This window comes from Patagioenas fasciata, chromosome 30, assembly GCF_037038585.1.
Source record: "Patagioenas fasciata isolate bPatFas1 chromosome 30, bPatFas1.hap1, whole genome shotgun sequence".
NCBI classification, from domain to species: Eukaryota; Metazoa; Chordata; class Aves; order Columbiformes; family Columbidae; genus Patagioenas; species Patagioenas fasciata.
In genome coordinates, this window is record NC_092549.1 from 1,154,501 (window position 1) to 1,173,983 (window position 19,483).

Here is a 19,483-nt window from a genome sequence, read left to right on the forward strand (position 1 = left end):
GGGGACAAACATTCAAAAGCTCAGAGCAATCAGTTCAGTTTTAGCATCAAACATTAAGATATTAAGTGAGGTGCAACGAATCCCACTCCCACTTGTGGAATACACACATTACAGCCACGGTAAGTACACTGTGAATGGGCACAAGTGGATCGAGACTTCTGGTCAGCTCAGGTTTTCTACCACAGCATCTCCTACATCCAAAAGAATCTCGTTCCAACATTTCTGCTGGGCTGCACAGCCCCTGTCCCTCCCATGCAAACTTCTCATTTCAAGATATCACAGAAAGACTGTGGTGTGTAGCAAAGGATTCCTCCTCCTCTCTCATCACAAAATTCCTTCTGGCTTAGAAAGAGACATTCTCAGGCCCTGGGCTTGCAAATGTGCTGAAAGGTGGTTTAGAGAAGGAGAAGGAAATGGCCTCAAGTTGCACCAGGGGAGGTTCAGACTGGATATTAGGAAACATTTCTTCCCCAAAGGGCTGTCGGGCATTGGAACAGGCTGCGAGGGCAGTGGTGGAGTCATCATCCCTGGAGGGGTGGACAGACGTGGAGACGAGGTTCTCAGGGACACGGGGCAGTGCCAGGGTTGTGTTAATGGATGGACATGAGGGTCTCTTCCAACCAAAACAATTCTATGATTCTATAAGGTTTGGCTTTTTTTCATATAGTTACAGTCATGCCTGAGCCACCACTTACCTGTCGAGCAGCTGGATCATTTCTTCATACTTCTCTACCACCCTTCTTCCTTCAGCAGAGTCCAAGCAGCTGGTGGCACAACAGACAAGCTCAGCGTTACATTTAGCCCTGTGAGGCTGCAGTCTCTATTTACCCCTTCCCAAAACCACCCACCACCTTGCAGGCAGAGCCTGGCTGGGGATCTTACATTCCAACCCCACCATATCGCCCAAAACCATTTCACTGCACAAAAGCTCTCCAAGCCCCAGTGCGCCCTTTTGCGGGTGTTTGCATGGCAACTGGCAAATGAGAACCACGTCCTGGGGGAAGAACAAGGGCCCAGAGCTGCTGGAGGAACACTGGTCTCCGTAACATACTCAATGCTCCGGTGTTTGCACAGAGCAGGGCAACCTCTGCTCACCAGCCACCACTTTCTGAGGTCAAAGAGGCACAGAAAGAAGCAGAGTGTGGCTCCCGGCAGATGAAGCTCTTGGCGGTGCCCAATTCATGCCCCTCAAACCGAAGAGCAAAGGTGTCCCAGAGTGCGGGAGGCAGAGCCCTGGCCACGCTGCCAGGGCTGTACAGCCCAGGGAACAGCAGGCCAGAGGAATTCTTATCATGCTGTCTTTTCCCCACTGTTTCATCTACAATATCCAAGTTTTCCTCAAGATGGTTGTTGATTTTGGAGGACATATTGACAAAACTTGAATTAACTTAACCAAAAGCTGGAAAAAAGGAGCGCCTGAGCAGTCACCGCTGGGCAAGTGCTGAGAAACCTGCTGGAAGTAAACAAGTCCTCTGAGCAAATCCAAGTAAATCCCAGCAAAACCACTTTTGTTTCTCCTTTTTAATCCTTTTTCCCTTTCAACAGCATCATGTCACCACCGTTGCAGAGCATGTTATTAACTACTCTAAACAGAGGACAGAAAATCAGTGTGAAATGCAGATCTGGGTCCTTCATGGTGGACAAAAATTTGCCATTTAGGTTCAAATCAGACATGATAACTTGGGCTCTGTGCTGGGAACAGCCCAAGAGTTTGTTTCATTGCACCAATGTCTTTGCTGCTGCAGAATAACTGTGCACTTAAAGACACTTAATGGCAAGATACAGTGAGAGAAGGTTACAAACATGGTACAGTGACGGTCAAGTTATTTTGGTCAAGTACATTAAAAAAGTGGATCCATTTACACAGAATCCTGACCAGCACACGTGAAGCCATTCCTGTGAGCTACCAGGTGCAGTCCCTAGAACATCCTCAGTTGTCATAAGTCCAACACTGCCTTGCTTACAGAGCTCTTAAACGTTGTCTCATGTGGTGCCAGCTGTGAGTATGAGGCCATACTTCCCTGACACCATCCGTTATAACAAGCATTTGGGTGATAAATATACCAGCATTGGTTTCTTTCCTTGATCTTGGGAGATGGCTCCTTTGTTTAACGCTGAGAAAGTTTTCTTCTGCCCAACAAAATGCTCGTCTGCTCCCCAACATGCAAACCCAGCTCCATCGATCCATCTCAGCTGAGTCCAGCCCAGCACTTCTCTGCTATTCACAGTTTGGATGATGCCAGAACCAGGACTTGCAGCTGAGGAGGTCCTGGAGAACATGCTGAGTGGGATTGCAGCAGGAAAGGTTCTGATACCTCTTTCAATTGCAACCCGGGAACTATGTCTGAAAGCTGAATAGCCCACTGTGCCTCTTAATCGCTTCAAAACAAATCCAGTTAATGAGTTTCTTAAAAAAAATAATGATCACAAGGAAGCTGAAAAGCACCAGTGCAACCACTTCACACCTCTTTGACTAAGAATTATTTCAGCTATAACCATGGGATAATGTTCACCACAGAAAGAAAATCAGATTGATTACAGAGAAGATAGCAAGGTGGTCATAAAGCAACTTAGCTGGAACAGACACGCACAGACGTGGGATGTGCCTGAAGTGATCAAACGGCACCTGGATTCGCGCTCGCAGCTCCTGCGCCCAGCGCAGCGCTCCAGCCACCGGCGGCATGTTCTTGTGCACAGGGGGGATCCTGGGGAGGGCACATTGGAACAGCATTTGACTGAACGCTGCACTTGTAACCCCAAAGATGCAACAACAGAACCTCATTTGCAGAAAACTGCTCTGATTTCCCAGCTTCCTTCCTTAAATCCAACATCTGCCACACTGATGTAGGTCTGTGACCAAGGCAAGTGCCTCTGGATCTTGAATAAGGAGCTGAGATCGAACGAGAAGCCCAGACTATGTCCAAACCTGAGCTGATGTGAGGTGTCCCTTGCCTGGGACACATTCCCCGCCCCTCACAAACACTGACATAGGGATTTCTGACCAGGAGTTACTTCTGTCCGTCTTATCTAACAGCCACAGAACAATAACCACAAATTCACAGCAAAGGATTCTCTCCATGATTCTCTCCAGTCCAGGACTTGTCTCGTTCCAGTATGATCTTTCTGAGGCAAGTAAATAGGTTATTGTTCAAAATGACACACTTGAATCCTCATAATCTGATAGAAATCCACCCATTCCCCCCTGTGCCAACAGTCACGGGGAATAATAAACTTGGAAAAGGCTGATTAAACCCTTGGTTACAAAGTCCCACTCGCATACTTTGCATTTTAAGCATTGTAAGGGAAACAAAATAAATTCATTCTGAGGAGCACATGAGTGGGTTTGCAGGTCCCATGGGGTGTTGGAGGCAGCACACAAATGTGGAGAGAAACCTCCTGTCACAGCCTCGCTGGGAGAAAAGCTCAGCATGTGTCTCCATTCCCAGTCACATATCATGCATACACATTTGAAAAAGGGTATTTTTACTCCTAACCAATTATTTGCTTTAATACTAAGAACAGAGCTTTCCCAGGCATTTCCATTGCCACTAGGAGCTACAGAGGCTGAAAACATCTGCAATTTGTAAAGTTTTGGGTTCCTTAGAAAAATAAATCATTTCCCCCCCAAATTAATCTCAATCAAACTCCCTGTAAAACCCATTTCACTCAGCACGTTCTACCTACCGAGCTTCAGCTCTGCCTGGATGTGCCGGGAGTAGATCAGCCTGGCGTGGTCCAGGGCCCTGCTGAACATGCTGATGAGGACGGAGTATTTGCCAGCAGCATCTGCAGCGACTACCGGTCGCTCCAAAAGGCTCCCGAACATGTCCAGCAGCTGTTGGGGTGAACACGCAGGAAAAGAAGAGGGGAAAAATTTACAACCCCGACTCCTGCAGAGAGATCAGCTGGGACCTTCCTCCCCAGCCCAGATGCTTCAATACTGTCCGCACCGACGGGCACTTTGGAAAAAGGAAATTTGCTCCCTTTGTTACGGGGCCTCTCCGACTTTCTCTGGGGTTGGACCACATTCCAACTGTTGTTCTTCAAATGCTTCAAGATTTTCTATTTTTTTCAAAAAACTTACAAAGATAAACACTGTCACTTGCTAAAGGCTTTTCTACAAATGCTTATATTGATTTTTTTAAAAAAATACCATTTATTATTTCTGCAAGATAGATTAATTGATAAATAAACCAGCTTTGTTTCTAGAAAACCTGTTTCCAAAACTGAAACAGATCCATGTATTAATAATATTAACAAATTGATACTAACAATATCAATTCTCACCAGGAAATCCTAGAAAAAGCATGATTTCCCCCAACTTGCAGAGAGAGACACAAATATATCTCCTGGCATCCAAAAGCTTTGTGAGGGACCCACCAGCCTGAGCATCCCAAACCAAGAGCAGCCCAAAAGCTACAAGTCCCACTGTCCCACCAGCAAACACCAGCCCCATGTGCCTGTGGCTCCAGCACTGCCTGGTCTCCTCAGCGTGATTCTCACCGAGCCGGGTGCCCTGATTTCCCTTTTAGGGAAGAGCAAGGGAGCGATAAACAAACCTTGAAGGCGTGGTCCAAGTTGGAGGCGTCATCAAAAGCCTGGATGAAAATGGTGCCCAGCCGACGGTCCATGTCTTCTACTTTCTGCTGGAAACCAAAGGCATCCTGCTCAAAGTCCTGCACAAAGGCAAAACACAAGCTGTGAGGCTGCAAGATGGCACTAGGAAGGTACCTGTAACTCCTCGATCCAGAGATGCCCTCTCTTATTCACCGTGAACTAAGCCACTCCTCTGGCCAATCTTCAGCCATCGCAACGTGGCAAAGTCCTCACGAAGCTTGAGAACATTTCTGTGCTGTCCCATGGCTGAGATGTTGGCCCTTTCTCTGGGAGGGACCCTTTGGTCCTGAGGGCTTTCCACAGCCCACATGGCACTATCTTCAGCCTACAGGCAAGATGGACTATTTCCACACCCTCTCCCCCACCACTTGGCCTGAAGACCACACCATCATCCAGAAAACCCACGGATGCACCTGCTGAGTCCCAAATCCAACCTACTTTCAAGTCAAAACAAGCCTGTGGTTCCATGGTGAGCTGGTTGTGAGTGAGGCAGTTTCAAAACACTCGCACAGGTTGCCCAGAGAGGCTGTGGAGTCTCCACACTTGGACATAGGTAATCTTGGAGATATTTCACCTGACCAGTCACAGTCCTGCTCTAGCTGAGCCTGCTTTGAGCAGGGAAGGTGGACTGGGTGATCTCCAGAGGTCCTTTTCAAACTCAACAGTACTGGGTTTCTGTAATTTCCATCATCTTCTCGCACTGCTTTTCTTGCTTCAATTGTAATAAATCCTTTGAACTTCAAGAGTAACATCTCTATTTGTTTTCCTACACGTAAAAGAGTCCAAATCAAAGACTGAACTTGACAGTCCGTGACAGTCCTTCTGTTCTAGCTTGGACAAAACCACTAAAAATGAGGTCATGTGTCTCTTTTCCAAAGGACAAAGTGCAAGGAAATAGCTTTTACTATTGCTACTGCTGAGCTCCAGCAGATCCAGATGCCATGTTTTAGCTAAAAAAAACGGCTCCAGCAGTGGCAGAGGGTGCAAAACTAGAGCACTGAAAGAACAAACATGACTCAGAGTCACACAAATGGCCATGGGGTCACCAAACCCAAGCCACCTCCTGCAGAGCCACTGTCACCTCTCCTCTGTGCCTGCCCTGCTGAAGGAGGGGTGCTATGGAGCAAGCAGCTTTCCAGCAAGAAACACTGGGGACGTGCCACCCCCTGCAGAGATGTACTGGGAGCTGCAGGAAGCAAAGCACGAGCCACCCATCCCCACACCAGGCAGGTCCCAGAGGGCTGGGAATATTCCTTTAATTAAAGCACTACTGATAATAAAATAGAGCATCCTTGAATTCTGAGAGCCCCAGATGCCATGTGTTCATCTAGGCAGGAGCGAACACATCCCAGAGATGATCTGAGTTGGCCCTCATCAGGCAAACTACCTTGTTTTTCCAAAACTAAGACAGAGTCTTATATTAATTTTTGCTGCAAAAGATGCTTACTTTTTTACATGTATAGCTGCCTGGACCCTATTTAAATTGACTTTTTTATGAACTGTAACTAGGGCTAATTTTTTGAATAGGGTTCATATTTCAAGCATCCTGAAAAATCATGCTATAGCTTGTTTTTGGGGTAGGTCTTATTTTTGGGGAAACATGGTAAATACCAAGAGCAGGAAAGCAAAGAGATGTGGGTGTTGGTATAGCTCTTATACCTCAGCAAGCACCATGTACAGCAAAAGCTTGTGCATAACTCATGGAAATCCCAGTTTCCCAGCTGCACTGATCTAAGGTGCTGATCTAGCAAGATATGTTAGATATAGACGTGCAAGAAGTCCCAAATCTCTGCAGGAAAGGCCAGCGGCTCCCTGTTCCCTCCAGTACCAGATCAGATCATAATGAAAGGAGGAAAGAGCTGGGAAGAAGATAGCAGGAAACTGCTGCTTTGGAAACATGCACATGTTCCTGATGTTCCCGCAAACTGGTCCCACCTACCGTGTTGGTCAGGTCAAGACAGTCATAGGTTCGCTCTGAAAACACCTTGTATGCCTCCTGGAATTCCTCATACATGTCCAGGACCTGCTGGCCCAGGGTCTTCCCTTTAATCCCACTGAATTCAATTTTCTCCAGCTTCATCAAGTCCAAGGAAGTTGCCAGGAGATCCTTCAAAGTCAACGGAGGGAGACACAGGTCATGATGTTGACAAAAGAAGATGACAACAGTTGTCACGACAGAGTTGCACTTGCTGAGGGACCTTCCCAAGCACAGCGCTGGTGCTCAGGCTGGGTGGCAGGGATGGGAAGGGGGGAGCCTGATCTGCCTGTCCTGAGCATCAGTGGCTGCTCATAACACGTCCCTGCCCAGTGAGACCTGCTGCAGCCACTAGAAATACCATGACAACTGTAAAATCGCTTTTAAGTGTATTTAAAGGACAGATCCAAAGCAGGATATGAGACTCTTATATGTCATCCAGCATAGCTAAGAATCCCAATTTTATAGGTATTAACCAAGGACAGATTTCTAATGTTTACAGGCACCCAAACTGTCCAAAGCTCCTGCGCAGTCAAACCTCCACGTGTCCAAGTGGGTGTTGCAGCACCTGCCCCGCTGGCCCTCTCTGCTGAGGTGGCACACGGGTCCTTCCCTTCCCTTCCCATCCTCTGCAGCCTGGCAGTGTCACCTCTTGGGAAAATGTCCCGCTCCCCCAGTGGTGGTGGCAGCACTGGGCAGCTCTGCTGCCATCCCACCTCATCTGTCTCCCTAGGTAGGGCCAAGTAAGGGCTGGTTGAACATCCATTGTCTCAGAGGACCAGGAGAAATGTGCACAGGAATGTACTGGTGGCCACTCTCTGCTTGCACTTGTCCTGGGGCCACCCGAGCAGGGCAGCAGGTTTTACCACAGACACGTAATATGAAACAGTGCAACGAACCAAAGGAAAGGGATCCTTCCCTCTTCACGTGCTCACGGGCTACCCATGCACCAGTGTAACTGCAGCTTTTATGAAAATTCGAAAACAAATGCACATATGCATTCATATTCACTTCGACACACCAGCACATCCGCTTGAACAAATACCTAGTAAGGCAAAAAAATAATGTGGAAATACCAGTTGTCCCTTGCTTTGTCTTGCAAGGTTGCTTGAAATGAAGTGATGAGGGGAAATTGAGACGGAGAGAGATGCAGCAGTTTTCCTCATTAACAGGCTGGTGTGCACTATGCTTTTAATTATTGTTTTACAGCTCACTCCGCAGGCTCTCCCTCTGACTCCAGATACTGCAGCTTCTACTGTCCCTGGAGTGTGGGACAGCCACGGAAGGAGGAAACAGACACTGGTCAAAACGCACAGTGCCCCAGCTCAAAACCTCCCCACTGGCTTTTGTCTGCAGCCCATATCCACAGTGTGCCCATGGCATCCATGGAATCCCAGCAGTCAGTGCCCCAGAGCCTTTACAGGGTCCCAGTAAACCTGTCACCAACACTGTCCTCATGATAACCTGCAGTTATTCCTGTGTCTATTTATATTCCTCTCTACACTGACCAGCATAATTTGGTTTATTTCACATCAAACCCTACTGGAAACCATCATTATGAATACTTTTAAAATAGGCACCAGCCATGACAGTTTTCAACATAGTTAATTAAGGAACACATAAAAGTATATGGCACATTTAAAGCAGTAAAACTGCAAACACCAGCAACCTGTACACTGGCCATCCAACCCTACACACTGAGAACGCAGCAACAATCAACAAAGAAATTCATTTGGGATGTGTGTGGAGAGCAGATGAATGTGTGTGGTTAGCCACGTGAGAGATAACAGGTACATGCAAGGTCTGTACAAGAGGTACATACAGTATCTGTATAAGAGGTATATACAGTGTCTGTATAACAGGTACATATGGTGTCTGTATGTCTGTGGTCTCCAGACACAGCCATGTGGTAAGGAGAGCATAGGGAGCTCCCACATTCACACTCAGACCTGCTCTCTGCAGAACATCTCCTGTGGCTCAAGGAGCCCTTGGCCACACTGGGAGCTCAGGGATGACACCCCAATGTCCCTGCCTCAGGTGACAGATCTGGCAAACAGGGACACCCCTGAGCCACAGCACCCCAGTTTGATGGACTATGAGGATGCGAAGGGACAACCTGGTGAGGAACGTGTCCCTGCTCCTCCCCAGGCCCACGTGGCACAGCCAAGGGGATCCTGCCATCTGGCCTCTCCAAGACAGGCAGGACCCAGCTCTAGGGTGTCATAGAATCATAGAACCATTTCAGTTGGAGGAGACCCTTAAGATCATTGAGTCCAACCATAACCTAAATCTGTCTCTGATGGCACCAGGAGACCTGGGAGATTACATTGCTTTATTTACAGCTGTGCAAACCACACCTCCAGTAATCCTCCTTTTCTTGCCCCAACAGGAGCAAGGAGTCCAACGGGACTCCTGAGAGCAAAAAACACACCTATCAACCTGACCAGCTTACATATGCACTGAGCAGGACATAGTAAAACACAGTCTTAGACTCGCTGTAACAGGAGACCTAACAGCAAAAGAGTGGCCCCATTCCCTGGTATCAGGTGAAGCTATAGAAAGGAAAGATGCCAGCAAGTGATCTCCTGGCTACAGAGTTCTCCTGACGGTTTGCAATGTTTTTCAAGACCAGAGTCTCACCTCCACCATCTCCAGTCTCTTCAGGAAGGTGTCCAGCCTCGCAAACACCATCGTGGAGCTGAAGTCCCACTCCCTCACTTCTTGGCCTGGTTCATAATACATGTGCAGTTTTTCCCTTCTCTCCTCAAATGCCTCTTTGAACATGTTCAGGATACCGAGCACCATTCGCACCTTGCCCAGGCTCTCCTCCATGTCCCCTTTCAGAAGGTCTTCTGGAGACAGGTACACCAGGGCCTGGAAGAGCAAAATCACACCTGAGAGGTCACTAATGCCATCATGGAAAACAAGGACTTCTTGTGTTGAACACATTTGAACCTGTTTATTAAGTTAAATGTTGCCTAAAGAATCACTTTTCCAGGGAAGGACAATAGGAAGAAGGGGAGAGGGGACACAGGGGACTGCAAACACAGGCATCACAGCCACAGACCTGCTCAATGAGAAGGTTGCAGATCTCCTGGAGCAGCACCACTATCCGCACGGGCATGTTGTAGTGCTTGGAGGTGACCCAGATCAAACACACCACGTGGAGCAGGGGGAGCAGGAAAGGCTTCACCTCGCTGAACTCAACCCTCTCTACGTCTTCCAAGCGGCGCTTGAGGGGTGTCAGGTGCAGGTGAACGTCCTGAGCTTCAGTCAAAGCTGTGTTGAGAGACGTGAGAAGCGGTAAGAACCACCCAGCTGCGGTGTGCTGGGTTCCCAGCTAGGTGCTGGCCTCACCACATGGAAAAGTGCCTGGGAAAAGAAACTGTCCTGACAAGCACTGAGCACCCTCAGCCACCTGTGTGCTGCAGGTCACTCACTCGTGAACATCACTCACCTGCAGCAGTAACCAGAACAGAAATAAGCTGATGTGATGGCAGGGGACAGGGAGCTGGGACAGGGCTTCGTGGAGAGCCTGAGTCCACAACTGCTAAAAAGTCACACGGAATTTGCCCAACAGCACCAAAAATACAGTGCTGCCATGGCTGTGAGCCATGGCCTTGCTGTACAGCACGACAGGCTGTACAGCCTTGGCCTGAGCCCTTTTTAGCTCAGTTTTGGCTCAAGCAACTCCTTGTCCAGTGGGCAGATGACGACGGCCCCACTAGTCCTGACTGTAATAGAAAACCTGTCAACAGTAAAGCAACTGATGTCTGACTCGTCGAAAGCTTTAGCTTAGCTCTGTACAGCTGTGTGGTTTTACCCTGAAGAATTACCCCAGAGCGCAAGCATTAATAAAACCAGATCGTTGTGCAATTAAACCTGCGGACCAACAAGAAGTGACAGAAGTGCTTGAATGCATGCAAAAATAACCCCTAAGGCCCAAGACCAAGGAAGAAGAGACTCCCACTATCAGCATCACCCTCCCAGCAAATCCACCAACAGCAGCCACACCAGTACAATGCCAGGGAAAGGGGCAGAGACTTAAAAGCAGGTGCACACAAATCTGAACTGCGCTGTAATGGAAATTAACAATTATAGTCCAAATTATCCAATTAGGGTTAGTATCGCTGTAGCCGGATTAAAACCAAATATTTGTTGTATTTTGATTAAACCCTTAAAGTATTAATTAGTTTAACAATGAACCCTTGGCTCCTTATATAAGGGGTGTTTCTCCAGCCCATTTAAACTGCACAATGCAGAGTGTGACACAGATCCTTAAGAGATTCAATGTTTGCACGTGAAGTGGTGAAGAACAGTGTTTTCTGCCAGCACGTGCACAGCTAACACAGTCTGGATGGTTTCATTGTGCCAGAGAGCAGCTGGGTTGGACATGGATGTCCAGCTGTGTTGGTCTGCAGGGACAGACCAGCAGGACTACACTGTTTTTCACTACAGACAGGGATTTGCAATATTTCCTTGGGCTGCGCTCAACTCCCCTAAGCAAAGCAAAGCAAGGAAATTCGGGCTGCAGTGGCCAAAGCCTGAGAAGCAGCGCTCTAACAAAGCAGTCTTAGGTACAAGATCTGTCCTCTTAGTCTGAACTCCCATTCCTGCATAATAACACCAGAGGAGCTGGTGGAAGTTGAGGTGAGTCCTGTTAGAGTAATGCAAACACTTTATTACAGCAGAATAAATTCCCAAACCCATTCACCCTGAACTTTGGCAAGAGTCTGGCTCAACAGACCAGCGATGGAGCTTGTCCCAGCCTGGAAACAAAAGCCTAGACTCAAGCACAAGCAGCCCAGTCTCAATTCACAAACTAGAAAGATTTGGCTTGAAATCAGTCACACCAGGCCATGAAGAAAGGCCAGAAGCCAGCACTGTGGTAAAGTTGCCCCAGCATCTCACCTGCCTCAACATCCATTAGCATGGTTTTGAAGGCTGGGATGTAGCTGCTCTCAACTCTCTCCAGCAGCTCCATCATGTTCCTGACCTTCCTCGTTGTCAGCTGGTTGTAAATGCATTCCAGGTCATCACACCTACAGCAACCGAGACACAGAATCACAGAATCAGTTGGTTGGAAGAGACCCTCAAGATCATCGAGTCCAACCATAACCTAACCCCTGGCACTGCCCCGTGTCCCTGAGAATGTCATCTCTGTGACTGTTCAACCCCTCCAGGAATGGTGACTCCACCACTGCCCTGGGCAGCCTGTTCCAATGCTTCACAACCCCTTCTAGGAAGAAATGTTTCCTAATATCCAACCTCAGCCTCCCCTGGCGCAACTTGAGGCCGTTTCCTCTGCTCCTGGCGCTTGTTCCTGGGGAGCAGAGCCCGACCCCCCCTGGCTCCAAGCTCCTTTCAGGCAGTGCAGAGATCAGAAGGTCTCCCCTCAGCTCCTGTTCTCCAGCTGAACCCCCCAGGTCCCTCAGCCACTCCCATCACACTTGTGCTCCAGCCCCTCACCAGCTCTATTCCCTTCTCTCAACTCACTCCACTACCTCAAGGTCTTTCTTGGCCTGAGGGGCCCAAAACTGATTTGAGGTTTGGCTTCCCCAGCGCTGAGTACAGTGGGACAGTCATTGCCCTGGGCCTGCTGGCCACACTGTTCTTGATGCACACCAGGATGCTGGTGGCCATGTTACCCACCTACACTGGGCCATCAGCTGTCCCCCAACATCATCTGTTTCCCCTGGGCCTGATTCAGGGCTTCCTCCAGCTACACATGGACTGTGGAAATGGGAGAAAGCTGCATGAGGCACAGACAAACCCTACAGGACAGAAAGTGCTGAGTTCAGCATGACAGCAGCTCTGCTACTGACAGAACATCGCTGAAAAAAAGCCATCGTGTTTCTGCAGGCATTAGCAACAGCTCTCCAGCCAGCAGGGCTTTGCCCCGAGTCAGCCTGAACCAGTACAGCACAAAGGTTTTCAAAGGGCAGGAGGAAATACCACTCCCAGGCTCCTGAGCATCTAAAGCCCCTCTGGCCCTGACAGATGAACAGCAGCCAGCTGAGATGCACCATTTCCAGACAGCCCCCAGCAGGTGTCCATCAGCAATTACTCCTGTGGATGGCTCCTAGTGAACAGTGACGAAAGAGTGCCCAGAGCGGGTGTGGAGTCTCCTTCTCTGAGACATTCGAACCCGCCTGGACCCACCTGTGTGATCTGCTCTGTGACCCTGCGTGAGCAGGGCTTGGACTGGGGGATCTGCAGAGGGCCCTTCAGCCCAACCAGCCTGGGATCCTGTAAAGGGCATTTCTGAAAAAAGTCCCTTGAGGTGTAGCCCCTGTGGTGGGGCTAAGTTAAAACACAGCCAGCTGCCCAGTGACCTCCCAGGCACTTTGCAGATCATGATGATTTTCTGTGCGGGAGCAATTTTCCTTAGTTGAAGCCTACATGAACCCCAGGTGGCCTGTTCTTCTCAACTCATGGAATTAGCAGCTCCACCACCAGCACTCTCCCTCTACACAAAACCAGCACCACAGGGCACCATGCACTGGCCAGGCTGCTCTGGGTACCTGTTCTTCCAGAACTCCAGCTCCACCTTCGGGTTCGGATTGCTGCCTTGCAGGAGAGGCTCTGAAGACTCTTTCTTCAGTGCCTCCTGGATCTGGTGGCTCCAGTCTATGATGGCCGACTCCATGGCATACACCAGAGATTTATCTATCCGTTCCATGCTGTAGTAAACAGAGTACGTGATTAACTTTGTTGATGTGCATTGCTCAGTTGGATCTACTTCCAATGGCCGTGTGGGCAGCTGGATTTTACAGGGTTTCACATTTCAAAACCACAAAACAATCAAACCCCATAAGATTTTGTCACTGGTTTAATATAGGAATTACACTCTGGAGAAAATGGCTGAATGTCTGCAGCAGTGTGGGCAACAACACTGTTCATAAAGTGAATGGTGGAAATGAAGAGCCAGTCGCCACCTCTCTGCACAGCCAGTCATTGTCACATCAGATCCATTCAGGTTCAGGATCTGACCTGGAGACTCACACATCCAGCAAGATTCTCTCTCCCCATACCATTCTCCCTCAAAATATTCTACATCCCTGCAGTCATTAACTCACTTAATTCAGCAAGAAACACCACCAAGTGGGCTGGGAAGCTGAGGACAGGTCACCCCACTGCCTTGGAAGCAGTAACTTCTCACAAAATCCCACCCGCACCACGTCCTGTCTGAGGAGTGATTCATTCCACTGCACCCACACATCTCCTGGGGTTCCACAGGGGCACGCACGCAGCCCAGACACGATGACAACTTGATGTACAAACGCATCTGCTTCTCTGGACCTTCCAGAACCTGTTATTTTGGGGTGGTACTCACGATTTCTCATTTTCCAGATCAATGTCCTCAATTCCCTCTGAGCCAGCTGGGAGAGGCAGCAAGGTCTTGCCGTCTACTTGGCCAACAACTGTGAAAATGGTACTTTTGAGGTTGTGGACATGACGCACGATGTCTTGTGACACCACTTGTGGCCAGCCCTGATGGTTCTTCTTGTTCGTTAGGATGGGCACGATCACCTACAGCGGGAGTCACGGAAGACCAATGGAGAAAAAAGTGCAGCAGGAGACGGACGGGCCACCAGGCTCTGAGGTCTGTGCTTGGCCAAGCCTGGAGACCCATATTCATTGCTGTCTCAAGCAGTTCCCATGTGAAATAGAGGCAGCTGATGATGAATGGGCATCTCTACAGGCCCACTTTATACAGCAGAACACCCTTTTCCCCAAATCCAAGCAGCCAAGGAGGGTGGAAGCCAGTAGGCAAAGTGAGCAGCCCCATCCCCAGGCTCTCCCAGCCTTTCAAGCCCGCAACTGGAGATGGCCCCATGGGCTGCTGTCCCTTGCCCTCACAACTGTCCCCGGTGCTTGGTCCCCATGTCCCTGCCCATGGGCACAGCCGTCAGGCTGCCCTTTGAGCCTGCCAGGGCTGGGCTGAGCTCAGTGTGCTGCAAGGGAAGGTCTGCTGGTACCCCCTGGGATACACTGGTGGTGAGGGTCCCCCAGGTCCCAGCTGCAGCCCACCAAACAGGAGCTTTGCCTTTATCAGCACTTTTACTGACCCGGCAGCATGGGGTTGTGGGGCTGGTCGGGGTTTGCCCAGATTTGAGCTGCTTTTGGCTTGTTTGAGCTGTGACAGCAACACCGTGTCTGTCACCTATCCTGGCTGGCTCTGCACTGGGACCAGCCTGTGGCAACAGCCTAACAAAGCCAGGTTGTCCCTAGTGACAAACAACAGCCCTTTGTGTTACTGGACTCAGGGTGGGGGTAGGGGAGGGGGGGGAGGTGACTAAAGGCATAAAAATAGCTGCAAATGGACATAAAATTGAAACGGAATAAAGCAGCTCAGCACCTCCATGGTGCTGTCCCAGGATGCTGAAGACTCTTTGGAACTGTGGCTGGCTCTGTAGACCCGAAGAAGACCCGACCAGCCACCTTCGTGCCCAGGGAGCCGTGGGAAGGGGGAGCACAACCCCAGGGAACACACGGGCAGGTGCTGACGAGTTCACCTTCAGCAGTTTTAGCTGCATTATTAGCAAGATGTGTCTCTATTACTTAAAGCATGTGGACTGCTAATGCCAGTGATGTTGTAACCAGGCAAATGATAGCCGTTCATTTTCTTTCTGACTGTTAAAATGATAACTGGACTCAGGATGAAGCCCCAGCCCACAGAGCAGGTGTGTTCCCTTCGGCACCGCAGGAGTGAAGCAACAAGTGGACAAGGTCACCAGCTGTGACCCCTCACTGAATAAAGACAAAGTGTGGGCAGAGGAACACACGACCCCAACCCCAGGAAATTCAAGACCTTTTTCACCTTCACGCAGACCCACCCCATCTGCCTGACCCAGCACCACCGCTGCTTTTGCCTTCAAGTGAAGCTTGAGAGGAAAATAGGATGAAAACCAGGCACAATCTGCTCCCTGCAGAAATACTGCATGTCTGCACAGGGGAGAGCAAAGCCTGCAAACACGCAGCTGGGACGCACAATCCCGGCTCCCAAAGGCATTCAGAAAACAGGATTTAACAGGATCTGCCAAAGTGTTCCTACCCCACCATCTACCCATAGCAGACGGTGCTTGCAATGCTATTGGCCAGCCGTGATGCAAAACCACTGTTTGTGCAGACTTCGCAAGACCACGGGGCTCATCAAAACAAAAGCTCCCCGTATAAATAATGTGTTTTCTCACAAAACCAGGATAACCAGTCTGGCAGCCTGCTCTTGGGAATCCAATCTATCAGTCACCATCTTAATATACCAAACATCATGATCAGAGCTTCTCAAATCCAGCAGCTCCTCTGCTTTCCCATTACAGCCTCATTCCTGAGACTTCTCCAGGTGAGGAGCCATCAGGAATAAACCGAAACAACATTGTCTAGTTCAGGCTAATAACACAGCAAAGCAAAAGCACTCGAACCTCTTGACGATCTCTTTAAGAAAACATCAGCCCACCTGAGATAACCCGACACTGAGCTACAGGAGGCTCCTGAACATCACAAAACACTTTTTCACTATGAGAGTAATCGAGCACTGGCCCAGGTTGCTCAAAGAGGTTGTGAAGTCTCCATCCTTAGAGATAATGAAGAGCTACCTGGACATGGCCCTGGGCAACTGGCTCTGGATGGCCCTGCTTGAGCAGGGGTTTGGAGTAGGTGACCTGCAGATGTCCCCTCCAGCACCTGTGGGTACATCAGTCCCACAAGGACCCCACTGATAGACAGAGCTGATGTGGATCAGCATTCAGGTGGTTTATATGAGTTCTAAAGCCGTCCATGGTACTGCAAAGGGCAGAGTTAAGGGTACAAGTGCATCAGCAGAGAAGGGAGGGAGGCCAAGGAGCCTGTCTGTAGGAGGGGACACCTTCCCCGCTGCCATGTGCGAGGGGCACCCGGTACTCATGGGTGCCAGGGCTCCCTCTGCACCTCCGGGGCTGCCCAGGCCTCACAGGATCCCAGCCTGGTTAGGTTGAAGGGATCTCTGCAGATCCCCCAGTCCAAGCCCTGCTCACGCAGGGTCACAGAGCAGATCACACAGGTGGGTCCAGGCGAGTTTCAATGTCTCAGAGAAGGAGACTCCACACCCGCCCTGGGCAGCCTGGGCCAGGCTCTGCCATCTCCCAGCAAACAAATTTCTCCTCATGTTGAGCCTGCCCCCGTGGCCCCTCATCCTCACCTCCTCCACGAGGGCGGCAAAGTGCCGCAGGGCATCGGCGGGCAGGTCCCCGCAGAGCAGCTCCCCGGGGCCGGCGCCGGGGGCCCGCAGGAAGAACAGCCCCTTGCGGCGGGCGGCGGGGGGCGGCGGGGGCGGCCCCAGCTCCAGCTCCCCGGCCGGGCCCCGCCAGAGCAGCAGCGCCGGCCCCGCCGGCCCCGCCAGGAAGCTCCGCAGCAGCGGCCCCGCCGCCTCCCCGCCTGCCCAGCGCTCCCAGCGCTCCGCCGGCACCCCCAGCCCCCGCGCCGCGCACCGGCACAGCCGCTCGGCGCCAGGCACCGGCTCCACCGCCTGCTCCATCCGGCCGGCACCGGCGGGTGTTTGCGGGGAAGAGCCGCGTTGCCCGGGGGAAGGGACACTGCGAGGAGCCGGGGGCGGGCCGGGGCGGGACCCAGCTCGCCTGGGAGACGCAGCTGCCCCGGGCAACCACGGCTATCAACACAAGCTGGGGATGGAGGGCCTGAGAGCAGCCCTGCGAAGGACTTGGGGGTGCTGGGGGATGCTCCCTCTGGGGGGGGTCTGGATACCACTGGATCCACCTGGGCACCCCCAAAGTGGCTTTTTAGCACTTATTTTTCTCCTGAAAAAGCAAACACAGTGGGGCTTTCTCCCATCCTGCCCCATGGAACCCCACTCAGACCACACCAGTGCTTGGTTGCCCATCACCATTTATTGCAGCTGCTGCCTGCTCAGCGCCCAGGGCAGTGGGACCGGGCCCGAGACCCCCATCCTGCCCGGCTGTCAGGGAGTGATTCACTGCGGGGGGTGGAAACTGGGGATCCCGTACCCCTATATATATGCTAAACCAAATTATTCGGTTGCAAGCAGTGGTTGAAATAATAAGCAACCAGACGGCTGAGGCACCGAATCTCATAGCGAGACAATTGTCTCAGACCAGAGCTGCAGTGTACCAAAATCAGGGAGCGTGAGATTGGCTTTTAGCTGAAGAGAGGGGGGCGTCTGTGGGAAACTGAATACTTCGGAGTGTTGTTTGGAAAGAGATAACGATGGGGAAGCCATAATGAAAATAGCAGAGGAGATAAAACGCGTTGCACATGTACCAGTACAGAAGTGGAATTCTGTACTTACTAGCCATTGGTGGGGTAACTTATTTGGGGGAGCCTGGTGGAAGAAAATAGGCTTCATGATAGTATGTGCATTTCTGGGTTTACTGTTTGTGCCACGTACGACCCCGTGCTTTGTTCAGTTAATACATTCAGCAGTCCAAGTCCTCCCCACCCCCCGCCAGCGAGTTCGCCTCCCCCCCGGGAAGCCGGGGCGTCCCTGCCGGCTCCGTGCCCGGGGCGGACGGGGGTGGACGGCGGGGGGGGGTGGACGGGGGCGGGGGGGGCACGCGGGCGTCCCGCGGTTTCTCAGCCCCGCTGTCGGAGGCCTAACCCCCTCACCTGCCCGTGCTGCCGCCTCCCGCGCTTCTTCCTCGGTGGCTCGCTCGCTCGGTCCCTCGGCCCGCTGCCCGCCCCGGCCGCGGGCTGAAGAAGAAACCGACCCCGCCAGCGGCTTTGCCTCCCCCCGGGGAGGCATAGAGACACCGCGTCCCCGTCCCCGTCTCCCCGTCCCGGCCCGCCTGCCTCCCTGCCTACCCGCGCGCGGGGTTCCTCGGCCGATCGGCAAGACGCTCCCGCGCTGGCCTCCCCGCGACCGCCCGCCCGACGGGCTTGACTCCGAGCGACTGACCGTTGGGCACCTGGCGGGGGGCAGGGGGCCGGTTGCCGGGCGGCGGGGAGAGCGCGCATGCGCGGCGCGCGCAGTTGCCGACCCCCTCCGGCCCTTCCCGCGGGTGGGCCGGAGGGGGCGGGGGGCAAGGCGAGGGCGGGAGAGACCGCGCTTTGGGGTGCGGGCGGGGGGGGGTGTTTGTGCTCGCCGTGCAGTCTGAGCCGGAACACGAAGTGAAATTATACGGCGGCGGCAGATGCGGGTGGGGGGCACGACGACACCACCACGACCCCGCCGCCCCTGCCGAAATAAACCCCCACCAAAAAAAAAAAAACCACCGCCACGAAACCCGCATCCCCACGCCACGCGCGAGCCCCGAAACTCCAGACACGGACTCGCCGAGCGTGTGCACGGATCGCGAGGGTCGAAAAGCTCGACTCGTAGAGTCGCGTACACTGTCCCGCAGCCACCCGCGAGAGGCTCGCTCGGTCGCGTCCAGCTCCTGTCCCTGCGTAGGACCAACCGCCCCGCCGTTCCGGTTCAGTCCTTGCCCGCCGGTCCCACTTACTTAGACTAAGCCTAAAATGCACAGATCTCTCCATAAGGATGGGTTTTATACTCTACTTCCACAATCTGCTGGCAGTACAAAAGAATAAGCGGCAGATCTACTTAGGCTGAGTCACGGTGGTTTTGTGCAGAAGGATATGGAACAAAGGGAGAAAGCAAAGGGAGCAGGACAAAGGGAGGGAAGAGGAAAAACTAGTGCTGAGCTGCAGGACTGAAATGGAGGAGGTTTTGCACTTTCTTATGATACAGTTGTATAGGTGGCTTCAAGCCTAGACAACACGATTTCACGTTTTTCTTCTGGAGTTATGCATTTGCTGTTCTTTCTTTCTTCTTGTTCTTCTAGCAGGATCATTTTATCTGAGCATGGCAGTGGCCCTAAAGGCACTTGCTTTGATAGAGCTGTCCAATAAGGTGTTGAACAAGTCCTCGCAGAC

General features: G+C 51.6%; 1 pseudogene; it reads right to left on the bottom strand.

Moving 5' to 3' along the window:
• LOC136112680 (dynein axonemal heavy chain 9-like) overlaps positions 1-18,770 on the bottom strand; it is a 57,546-nt pseudogene extending 38,776 nt beyond the window's left edge.
• Positions 18,771-19,483: the final 713 nt, after the last annotated feature.